At 43.7% G+C, this 9,714-nt stretch overlaps 1 protein-coding gene across 1 annotated transcript in view; it reads right to left on the bottom strand.

Moving 5' to 3' along the window:
- Sesn1 (sestrin 1) overlaps positions 1-9,714 on the bottom strand; it is a 78,717-nt gene that overhangs the window by 53,711 nt on the left and 15,292 nt on the right. The window lies entirely within an intron of this gene.

Here is a 9,714-nt window from a genome sequence, read left to right as displayed (position 1 = left end):
AAATCCCAAGTTTGCATTTAAATTAATTCTGCCTAATTAATAGCTACTCTGACTTGTAGTAAACAATCCTTGTGGTGAGACCTTGTGTCTTGAGTTTGGGTTTAATAACATATCCATACCCAGCAATGCAGATACACAAACAGTCAGCCCCTCACTAGAGCTCTGTTAGAGCTTTCTATGATGAGACAAGAAGAGATGCTTACTCACTAAGGTCCTTCTGGGACTTTTAAAAGTCACTCCACTCTGTTGTGTATGAGCACACTGGTGTGATGCCAGTGTGAAACTCTGAAAGGAAAGCGGTGGCAGTCAGGCGAAGAGGTCTGCCATGGTTCCCTTGGGGCATTCGAATCAATCTGCGAAATGAAGGTGTGAATCTCTGCCAGCTGACAGTATTTAAAGTTTAATAAAAGATGAATCGATTAGATCTTCCTCTTTCAAGAACAAGACTGTGCGAGCCAAACACAGAAGAGTTCATGGGATGCCACCACGGTGGGACCCCTGAGCCATTCAAGTATCAAGTAAGCAGCAGATACAAATGCACACTAATGCTCAAAAGACACAGCTTCCCTCGGCACGCATGTGTGTTTCACCTGAATGCATAAGTGAGCCACAAACGTGGAGTGCCAGTGGTGTCACAAGAGGCCACTGGACCCCTGGAAACTGGAGCTACAGATGGTAGTGAGCGCCATGTGGGTGCTGGGAACTGAACCTGAGTTCTCTGTAAGAACAGCCAGTGCTCTCAAGAGTTAAGCCATCTCTCCAGACCCATAAATACTAATTTTAAAAATAGATCTGAAGGATCTGAAAGGACGTACTGAACTTAGAAGCCTGAGAGATCTACCTGAGGGAACCTGACTGACTTGGGTCAAATGTCAATAAGGACTTTGTGCAGCAAACAGAAACCACACTTGAACTACAAGAGATGCTAGAATACAAAGAAACCTTTTAGATGTGGAAAAACTAAAATCCTATCATCTTCTTGGATCTGGTACAATATACTGTCATTCTGGTACAATATTAGAAAAAAGCAACTATATCTCTTTGGCATGTTTATTTTTTAAAATTATTTTTAGCTTTTTATGAGTATTTTGTCTACATGTAAGCACACTGAGACCAGAGGAGGGCACTGCATCCCCTGGAACTGGAACTACAAAGGGTTGTGTGCCACCATGCAGGCACTGGGAAGGAACCTGGGTCCTCTGCAAGAGCAGGAAGTGCTTGCTCTTAACTGCTGAGCCATTTCGCCAGCCCAGCTTTATTTTTAGAATCTGGATTGTTTGACAACTCTTCATTCTAATAGCATTTTAACCTGGCTGCCTTCTGGTGGATGCAGGGTTATATAACCACTAGGCTTGCAGTTTATCTCTTCTTACACAGCTAGACAGCTTGAACCCCAACCCCTCCTTACCCTTACACTTCCAGGACATGGAGTTTGTCCAAGTGCAGCAGCCTGTCCTTCCCACGGCTAATCCCAACAACCATGAACATACCTCTAGACTGTGTTGGAGGACATAGGGTAGATGCAAGGAGTATACAGAGCTCTGATATAAAGGGTACCACATTTTATGGGGTAGGACTTGGGGTTGGAACATAGCATAGACAGACCATATTTTGGCTAGAAATACCATAAAACAGGGGCCAGTGAAAGGTACATAGCCATGGTCTCATTCCTGATCCTAGCTGGAATCTTCTTTTGTCAGAGACAACCAAAGCTATAACTCAGGAGTTATTACCCCAAACCACAAACCTGAAAATTTAACTACTGACCTAAAATACTGTATTAGCTCTCCATTACTGGTACGTGTGTGTTTTTCCCATTAACATTTTCTTTTTAACACGGGGCTATGATATGCAGCCCAGGCTGGCCTTAAACTTCTGAGTTCTGTGATTGTAGGCACAAGCCACTACACCTAGGAATTCCAGAATTTTTAAATGTTCATCATAGTACTCCTCAAACTGTAAACATGAATTAAAGTTAAAAATTGGTTTAGAAATTTTAAGAAATGTTAGTAGAAGTGCTGAGAGTCAGCATTTCTAGTGCCCTCCTAGTCAATACAAGACTGCTTGTATCTGGAGAAAAGAGGCTTATAAAAGAACCTTCCTTAAAAGATGACGTCAGCCACCTGCTTAAGAAGGGGCCTTCTCTCCTGGCTTGCTCACCCCATTTAAAGACAGGCAGCTCCAGCTGGTCCTGGCAGATAGGTGGGAAGCTGGGTACAAACTGTCAAGTAGTAATAATAGCTAACATGTATTCATTCATTCACACACCTGCTTATATGCACTAGTGTCAGACAAGAGAGTCTAAGCAATGGACAGAAAGATCTTAATCTTCATGGAGCATACACTATTAATCCCAAGTAATTAAAAAAAAATAACAATCTCAAGCAGCGTGGAATTAGGAAGGGAAGAACACAACTGCAGTCCTGGCCAAGATAGAGAGAGACTGAGGTTCAGAGAACTGAGCACCAGTCTTGGCTTTATAGTTCATGCCTGCTTGCTTCTTCTCCTCTTTAAAACTGTTAAAAAGTAAAAGGAGGCACAGGGCTAATGCCTTACAAAGATCAATATGCTATTATCTTTATGTTACTGACTGTAAAACGGAAGCTTGGGGTTGGGAGAAGAGAATAAGTTGGCAGAGAGGCACAAAATTATAGAATTCCCAAAAATGTTTGAGAAACTATATATATTTAAGTTGATTTAAAGACAATATAATGCATATATGAAACACAATGTAACGTTTATATATGTGGATGCATATATAATGTTTCTGTGTGTTAAAAAAAATAAAGTAGGATTGCCAGGTGGTAGTAGTATACACCTTTAATACCAGCACTTGGGAGGCAGGGACAAGTAGATCTCTGTGAGTTCAAGGCCAGCTTGGCCTAAGAATAAATTCCATAACAGCCGGGGCTACACAGAGAAAACCACCAGTCTTGAAAAACCAAACCAACCAACCAAGAAAACAAACAAACACAAGCCCAGAAAGCAAATACAACCAATCTAAACAAAACAAAACATTAAAACCTTTTTAACTTAAAAAATAATCCCCCAAACAAAACAAACATCAACAAACTCAAACTTAGAGCACTAAATAGCTTGCCCCGTAGAGCGTTAGCAAGAGCCAGCATGTGTGCACAGCAGTCTGGCAGGGGCAGCTCTGGACCGTGGCGTATTTGTCTGTCTCACCATACGAAGGCTGCAGCTTTGCTGTGCTCAGCTCTGTCCCACATTCTGGAATCAAATCTGAAACTTTCTGCCTGTGACCTGCATGCCTGGGAGACCTGCTGCTTAGCTAAGAAAACCCAATGCAGTTCAGCCCCATGCAATGAGCATCCTAGTCAAGAGCAGCGAGCTGGTGCTTTCTCACAAAAGTGTACTTTTGCTGGCTTAAGGCTCTCACATTTCAATTGTAAAAGGTCTTCTCTAACTGTTTCAGGAAATAAGTGTCCTGTGCATGTGGCAGCTCAGGTGGTCTGCTGTTGTTCTGAGGCAAGGTCTCAGGTAGCCCAAGCTGGCCTTGAATTCACCTAATAGCCCAGGATGCTCTTCAACTTCTGACCTTCCTGTACCCACCCCCAAGTGTTAGGATGTTGGGCACGTACCACCACACCCAACTTCTCAATTTTTTTTTGTGGAGGGTACTCTTTGAAAAATTGATACACTTGGGTTTTTCCCCAAAAGTACATGCAAGAATGCACTGTTTTCTCTGTAACTTATGGGACACACAACATCCTAAAAAGCCAAAATCTTCAATTTGAACCATTAAGTTGTAGCCTCTCCCAGAACAAGTCTTGGCTCTGCTTCCTGGAAAACAAGAACAGTAATCAGTTTGGGGCAGTTAAGCTTGCCCACTACTCTCTGCAGAGAATGTGAGGTCCATTCTCAGATCCCATGTCGGCACACTCACAACCACTATACGCATGTGCACACAGACAGACAGACAGATGCGCATGTGCACACATATATAATCATAGAGCGAGAGACAGGGATGGGGGAGAGAATGTTTGCTTTACTGGTTTCATTTTCTCATCTTCCCAGAAACTACTCTCCAAGGAGCACATATGCGTTGAGCCTAACTGTACCCGCCCAGCTGGATGGCCAGGCTCTAGTCAGATCACCCACCTCTCCAGCTCACGGTCCTTGTGTTGAGTGACTGGATAAAAGCAGCAAGTGCATGCCACAGGCCCAAGAACAGCATCTGGTGTTGTGGGGGGTGGGGGTAAAGTTAACTAGACTATGGGCTCTGAGGTCAGTGGTCTTCTCCACCTCTCTTCCACACAGATACCTGTGCAAGTACCTGGAACAGTCTGAGACGGAAAGTGAAAGAGGAGACCAATACTATCACCAGTTAAGCTTGGATATTTAAACTTGGAATTATCTCTTTTCTCCTTTCAGACTCCCTCTAAAAGGAGACAACTGAAAACATAAATGTTCTTAAGTTGTACACACATCTTCTCTTGAGGCCTACAGCATCAAAATTGATGATAAACTAGACTTGAGTTGAGTCAGAGTGCCACCTAGTGCTCCAGAAACTAACTGCTGAGAACTCAGGAAATGTCCTTGGTGAACAAGGAGGCAGGTGGGCACAAAAATGTAAAATGAGTGGAAAACTGTCATTAATGGCCAGAGTCTTCAAAAGAAAGGTAACTATAGGGAAAATCAGACATCTGCAGCTTTAGACATTAGTACATGCATGCATACATATGTACCATACTAGAGAAAACTTACTTCCAAGTACCCTAAAGTTCTACTTCCTGCCGAATCATTCTGTGAATATAATCTGGTGCACAGTATTCCCCTTGTATCCTTGGCTTCTCTTTCTATGGTTTTATAATCGCTAGTCATGGTCGGCCATATCCAGACTCAACAATGCGTACATTTTAAATCACATGCTATTCTGAGGAGCGATCTCATGCCAGGCTGCCAGGCCTGTGATTTACCCTTTCCCAGAGTGTGCATGCCACATGCCACATACACTACCCACTCAGTATCTTTTTAGTGGCCACCTCAGTTTTCATAACAGCTGCTGGCTCCAATGTGAGGCTCGCAGGGAAGTAGTGCATACCCAGGAGCCCATAATGTCGTAACACCCAACTTGTTCAGCTCAGGCACCTTATCACTAGTATTGTTAGCATCTTCTGAATACTCATTGGTAGTTCCATCTGAAATCTCAAAAAGGGAGAGTTCAAGAAGACCTTAGAAGAGAGGAAAACCACATCCATAGAGCTTTAATTACAACAACTAGTTGCTCTATGCTATTGTTGTAAACTTAGGTTTACATGGTAGGGACATGCTGAGGCAAGAAGATCACAAGTTCAAGGTCAGCCTGGGCAACTTTGCAAGACTTTGCTTCAGATTCAAATTTAAAAATTGGGAGGTGGGAATGGTGGTACCTGTAATCCCAGCATGTGGGAAGTGAAGCAAGAGTCTAAGGAGTTCAAGGTCATCGTCAGCTATGTCGTGAGCTTAAGGCAAGCCTGGGCTACATGAGGCCTTGTCACAAACAAACAAATGGAGTGCAGCTTGGTGGAGCAGTCCTTGCTCAGAATTCCTTAAGTGGCTGCCTAGTACTGTACAAAGCCAGGTTTGATGGTTCACAGTTATAATTCTGGCGCTTGGGAGGTGGAGGCAGGAGGACTGTTCTAAGTTCAAGTTTAAGTCAACCTGGGGCTACATAGTAACTTCTAGACCAGCCCATGTTTGTCCTCTCCTCCTGAGTCTTGGTGGACCCTAGCAAAGGAGGAGACAGGCCTAAGTTCAGCATCCACTGGTAAAGATGGCAGAAAATTCTTTATCAGGAGATTGCTTACAAGTGTGGGGAGGGGTCAGATCAGTACCATATTAACCCTTTGATATGATGCTCTTCATTAATCCCTCTCCACACGTGTACTCTCAACTGTAGCTTTCTCCACTGTAGCATGGAGGGAGAGCGCTTCCTCCCATGCCCTAGTCCCAGGAGAGGTTGTTACAGTAGGCTACTTTCGGACTGCCTCCCACGGATCCTGCCTTATGGTATTCTTCCCCTGTCATTTGCCCTTCAGTAATCTGCTGACCTTGAGCAGGGGCTGGACCTCAGCAACAGCTCTGAGAGAGAGAAAAGATTATGACTAAAGTGAAGCTTTGTCTCCTTCCAGATTACGTTGTGAAAAACTGTAACTTGTATTTTGCTGATAGTCTCTAGCTCTTCTGACGTATTTCCTGATGAAACAATTGGAGAGTCCCTGGCCAATTCCACCATTGAGACCCTTTCTATATCAGCTCTCAAGGAACAAAACCCTAACAGCACTCATGTGCACATGGAAGCAGACCATAGTCTCCTGAGCCTTCAGACAAGATTGTAGCTTTTGCTAATTTGAGATCTTAGCTGCAGTACCATAAAAGACCTTCGAGGAGAGGCACAGCTAAGCCATGCCATTGAAATCTCAAGATAACAAATGTGTGTGGTTTCCAACCACCAAAAGCATTCTGGATCAGTAGGTTGAATTGAGTTGTTAAAGCTCTTCAAACTCTTGGCTGTGACTGGGTCTCCAGTTACCACCCAAGCCTGGATGCTACTTCTGCATTTGGTACAAGTGACACTTCCTTTGTAAGATTAGGTCCTTATCATGTCAGAGGCAAAGTCACTGTCTCCTACCCAGGGGCTGCTGTACCTTCTTCAACATCCGCAGGTATAGGGCATCTGAGCAAGTCTCCTACCTCCATCTTTAGCATAAAGCCCAAGTGCATGTGTGGTTTCCAACACAAACCTCTTGACAGAGTATTATTAACTTTATACTGTTTTCTATTTATTATTTGCCAGCTGGCATGGAAACACACCAGTAATTTAACAAGCATTGTTGCGCCAATGCACACAGGACAGACATCAGTCCTAGCTGAGGGTGGAAGATTAATTCTGATCTAGGCAGGATTCAAAGGCTTCCTTAGTTCAGCCACCTTTCAAGTGGGCATCAACAGCACAAATGAATGGATTTAAATGCTAAAAAAATGACATTTTAGGAACTAGAAGGTTACAAGTCCGTTTGGCTACCTCCATCTTTGATTCAGGATGAAAAGCTCTGCAATGGGAAGCTGGGGGCATGCACCTGAAACACTGGCACCTGGGAAGCAGACTCGGATGGTCATGAAGTTGAGGACAGCCTGGCCTATACTGAAAGAGCCTGTTTCAGGACAGCACAAAGCAAAGCTGCCAGGCCTGGAAGCACAGGACTAGAACTAACACGCGGCAGGCAGGTAGAGACATGGAAGGCCAGAAGTTTAAGCCTGCCCTCAGCACACACCAATTCCAAGGCCGGACTGAGCTATGCCTTAAAAATCAAAGCAAAATGGCTTTCACAGGAGTCCTAGCTACGAGTTCTCATGAGCTTTGCAGATGGAGCAAGGATGATAAAGGGGGTCACAAAAGGGAAACAATGATCAGGTCAAAACTCACTCTGCAGGCAAGATCAACAGGGCCAGAGCTACCTGGCCAGCAAGTCATCAGGGGCTAGGCTTGGGCATGTCGGGGATAGAAAGAGCGCATGCTTGTGTAAACAGATAAGCTGAGGAGGAAAGCCAATTATTACATTAGGGTTTATTTGCTCTATTAAGCTATCTTTATTATCTCAACCTACCCTCATCATCCCTTGCTCTAAATTACTATTAATTCTCTATATGTCATGTAATTTTTCCACATTGATTTTAAATTGTTTTTTAAATACTAAAGTAATATATGCCTGTTATGAGAGAGTAGGAACTAAACACGCTACCTCAGAATTAGCAGGCTGAAGGAGGCTAGTCTGCAGGAAAGGGGAAGCCTCCCTCCTGTGGCCCATCTAAGAAATCAAGTAAAACAGGAGCAGAGCGAGAGCTATGAAGCCCAGCACTGGGTGGCTCAATGCTTCTATGGCTTCCCTTGGCTCCCTAGTCACTTCCATTCTGGGGAGAAGTCTTTCCTTGCTTACTAAGAACTCACAGAGATCCACCTACCTCTGCCTCCCATGTGATAGGATTAAAGGAGTGTGCCACCAGAGCCTGGCCGGAGCCTGTTTTCTTATTTATAAAAATGTAGAACTTACCACACAGAATTGTAATTATAAAATTATAGACACTACAGGAAAAGAGCCTTCAAAGAACATGCATAGATAGTCGTGTAAATTATTCTAGAACATAGATGAAACCTCCAAACATTAAAAGGTACAGCAAGAGCTGTGCTTGCAACTGGGTGTGGTGGTATTTGCCTATAAGCCCAGCACTAAAGAAGGACAGGAGAGAGGAGTATAAATTGAGGCCAGCTTGTTCTATAAAGTGAATTCCAGGCCTACTCGAAACCAAACTGAACAAACAAACCAACAAACCAACAAACCCTGGAGAGGCACTCTGCAGATGTGTGTGTCCCTCCACGCCTGGCAGTGCCTCCCTCTAGGACACTGGAGCCCAAGGCAAGCTTCTGAGGCCTTCCGATTTCTCTGACACAACCAGAATGTTAGTCTAGGCTGACATGAGGAGTGCATACACACATGTATCCCAGGAGATGCTTCTATCAAACTGTACAGCTCGCTAAAATACTACATAGTCTACGTATGAAATGTCACCACGGTAGGACAGAATAAGCATTCAGTAAAAGTAATGACTGCAATTACAAACAATTCAAATAAAGAAAAACAATTCAAACTTAACCTCATCTTCCCCCTCCCCCCCAAAAAAACCAACTACAGCTTATATTTTGGTTCTTGCAAATTTCCTAATTATCCTCCTGTTTAAAAAAGTGTGTGTGTGTGTTTGTGTATTTGGGGTGGGAGAGATGTTGGGGTGTAGTTTAGTGGCAGAACCCTTCCATTTATGAGGCCCTGGGTTGAATCCCTGGTAAACACACACACACACACACACACACACACACACACAACCTTCTGTAACTCCAGTTGCAGGGGATCTGCTGCCCTCTTCTGACCTCCTCAGGTACCAGGGGATGCATGTGGTGTACACACATTCATAGAAGCAAACATTCATACACACAAATCAATCTTAAGAAACAACCACCTATGATTGTATTCAAATATATTATAGATAAAACATTTTATCAGCAGCCACACTGCTTATTAACATATTATCATACAATTTTAACTTAGTCACAATCTTTATTTATTCTTATTGTTTTCCTTGAACTCACTTGAAAATTCATGAGAGCATTTTCTACTTAAAAACAATCAAACAAACACCCTCTTTAGTGCCAGACACAAAAGAAGAATTTTAAGAGCGTTCTTCTTGAAAGCACACTCATGTAATGACTAGATGAAGGGGGAGATGCTGTAGGACATCAGAAACTCCGATCCCCGATTACTTAGAACTCTAGGAAAGGGAGAGAAGCACCACTCAGTTCCCTTCCGGCCAGGGAATAGAAGCCTTCCCTCTGACATGCCAGACTACGCTGCTGCAGGCTGCCAAGCCTGCTAACCTGAGCTTCACCATAGGACAGACAGAGCCGGTGCAAACTGTCTTCTGACTTCCACACGTGAGCCACGGCATACGAGCATATGTACATACACACAGAAAATACACACATGTAATCTTTAAAGTTTTGTTAAAAATTGTTATTATCTACTCAACATTTGAATCTTTGGATACGCCGGGCGGTGATGGCACACGCCTTTAATTCCAGCACTTGGGAGGCAGAGGCAGGTGGATTTCTGAGTTCGAGGCCAGCCTGGTCTACAGAGTGAGTTCCAGAACAGCCAGGGC

This window comes from Mus caroli, chromosome 10 (genome assembly GCF_900094665.2).
Source record: "Mus caroli chromosome 10, CAROLI_EIJ_v1.1, whole genome shotgun sequence".
NCBI classification, from domain to species: Eukaryota; Metazoa; Chordata; class Mammalia; order Rodentia; family Muridae; genus Mus; species Mus caroli.
Note: the sequence above shows the minus strand (reverse complement) of the source record. Positions and strands in the feature narration are given on the sequence as shown.